General features: G+C 38.9%; 1 non-coding gene across 1 annotated transcript; it reads right to left on the bottom strand.

The window, feature by feature from the left end:
- Window positions 1-264: 264 nt before the first annotated feature.
- On the bottom strand, window positions 265-371 carry LOC133780701 (small nucleolar RNA R71). Its single transcript, XR_009869521.1, has one exon. It is a non-coding gene; the product is annotated as a small nucleolar RNA R71 (small nucleolar RNA).
- Between the last annotated feature and the right edge of the window lie 2,336 nt (window positions 372-2,707).

Here is a 2,707-nt window from a genome sequence, read left to right as displayed (position 1 = left end):
CTGCAAATGGTACAATCACCAGTTCAGTTTGGGGGATCACCAACGAAAGATCCAAACTTACATTTGGCTAATTTCCTAGAGCTCTGCGCCACATTTATGATGAACAGAGTGAAAAATGATGCAGTGAGGTTGAGATTGTTCCCGTTTTCACTAAGGGACCGAGCAAAGAGTTGGATTATTTCCTTGGATGCCAATTCTATCACAACATGGGAGGAGCTCACTTAGAAATTTTTGGCCAAATTTTTCCCACCATCGCTGTCTGCAAGGTAAATAGGTGAAATAAAAAATTTCAACCAAAGAGATGGTGAGTCACTTTATGATGCGTGGGAGAGGTTCAAGGAGCTGTTCAGAAAATGTCCCCTTCATGGAATCGAAAAATGGATGTTAGTCCATATTTTTTACAATGGTTTGTGCGGTACTACTCGCATAATCATTGATGCATCATCTGGAGGAGCGTTCATGAGTATGAGCACTAATGAGGCTTATGATCTATTGGAAGAAATTGCTATGAATAACTATCAGTGGCCATCAGAAAGATAAACCACTAAGAAGGTGGCTAGAGTGCATGAATTGGATGCCATCTCCATGTTGTCAGCTCAAGTGGCAACATTGAAAAAACAATTACAGTAGAATAATATTCAAGCTCCCATTATGCAGATGCAAATCATGTGTGAGTTATGTGGAGGAACTCATTTATTTGAACAATACATGATAAGGGGTTTTAACAACATGCCTATGGAGCAAGTGCAAGCAATAGGGAACCTCCCAAGGCCCTCCAGCAACCCATATTCAATGAGTTACAATCCAGGGTGGCGAAATCACCAAAATTTTTTTTAGACAAGTGGTCAGGGTAGTCAACAACAGTTTCAGCAGAATCAACTTCAATATCCACGACCTCCTCCTGGGTTTTATCAATCACAAAATAGACCACCACAACAAAAAATACCTATGAAGCAACTTGAACCACAACCTAATGTACTGAACCAATTCATGACTGAGACAATGGCATCTATTCGAAATTGGGAGACTCAAATTGGTCAGTTGGCTTAACCTATTGACAAATCGTGCTCAAGGGAACTTACCAAGCACTACAGAGGTAAACCCATAAGAACAATGCAATGCGATATCTTTGAGGGGTGGTAAGGATTTATAAGAGCCAAGTAAGAAGCTTATTCAGTTACCGAAAGTGGTCGATGAGAAAAAGGGTAAATTTGAAGAAGAGGTTAATGAGAATCTTGAGAAAAAGCAGCCAAAAATAAGCATAGATCACTATATAAAGATCCCATATCCTCAGAGGCCTCAAAAGAATAAGCTTGACAAGTAGTTTTCTAAATTTTTGGTTATCTTTTGAAAGCTACACATCAACATTCCTTTTGCCAAAGCACTTGAACAGATGCCGAGTTATCTGAAGTTTATGAATAAAATTTTGACAAAGGAAAGGAAACTAGAGGATTATGAGACAATGGCACTTACTAAGGAGTGCAGTGCGATACTTCAAAAGAAGCTACCTCCCAAGCTTAAAGATCCAGGTAGTTTCAACATTCCATGCTTTATAGGGGGTTCAATGGTGACAAGGGCTTTATGTGATTTAGGGGATAGTATAAATCTAATGGCTCTATCTATTTTTTGAAAGTTAAAATTTGAGAAGCTCGACCTACTACCATGTCTTTGCAAATGGCGGATCGATCACTGACTCATCCGAGGGGGATCATAGAAGATGTGTTAGTAAAGGTCAATAAATTCATCTTTCCTGCAGATTTTATTATTCTTGATATGGAGGAAGATGAAAATATTCCAATTATTCTTGGAAGGCCATTTTTAGCAACTGGTAGGACCTTAATAGATGTGCAAAAAGGCGAGTTAAAGTTGCAAGTGCAAAAAGAAGAGGTAGCATTTAATGTTTTTGCAGCAACAAAGGTTCCAACTTGTTGTAGAGTTGATGTGGTGGAAAGTGAGGGTAATAATATTGAAGTTACTAAGAAGAAATCTATGGCTGAAGGTGGAAAACGAATAGTTTGTCAGAAAGTGAAAATGATCTTTAGTGAGAAAGCTCGATTGTTTCAAGAGCGATGGAAAGTTCCAAAAATGTGCAATATCAAGAAACAAGTGTTTTCTCATGATACTATGGCTCTTAAGGACATGAGGGGTGGCTTGGATCCGAGTTGAATTTTAGAAAGTGGTCACCGTTTGACTAAATGACGATAATGACAACGCCCTTGAGAGGCATCTCAAGTTTATGTTTTCGTTATTTTTGATTTTATGCTATTTTTAGTTGAACAATTTCATTTTATTTTTGTTTAGTTTTTGTAAATATTTTATGTAATTAGAACTGTGAAAAACGTGAAAAAAAAGAGCAGCAAAATAGCACAAAAGTTGAATTAGAGTCCCAGCTCTAATGTGATCAGAAGGAGAGGAGCCAGAAAATTTGAATTAGAGTTGCAGCTCAAGGAGTTAGAGCTACAACACTGCCTAAGTCAGAGGCATTGAGGATTTTGGGAGAAATTAGAGCCACAACTCTATGGAGTAGAGCCGCAGCTCTAGGGAAGTCAGAGAGTAAGTGCTAAGAAAAGTTAGAATTAGAGCCGCAACTCTATGGTATAGTGTTGTGGCCCTAGAAGAATTTGAGCCCAGTATTTTCCCAGCTCAGAATTAGAGCCGCGACTCTACGTACCAGCGCTACGACGCCAGTCGGGCCCAGAAACACAAT

Source organism: Humulus lupulus, chromosome 5 (genome assembly GCF_963169125.1).
Source record: "Humulus lupulus chromosome 5, drHumLupu1.1, whole genome shotgun sequence".
NCBI classification, from domain to species: Eukaryota; Viridiplantae; Streptophyta; class Magnoliopsida; order Rosales; family Cannabaceae; genus Humulus; species Humulus lupulus.
Note: the sequence above shows the minus strand (reverse complement) of the source record. Positions and strands in the feature narration are given on the sequence as shown.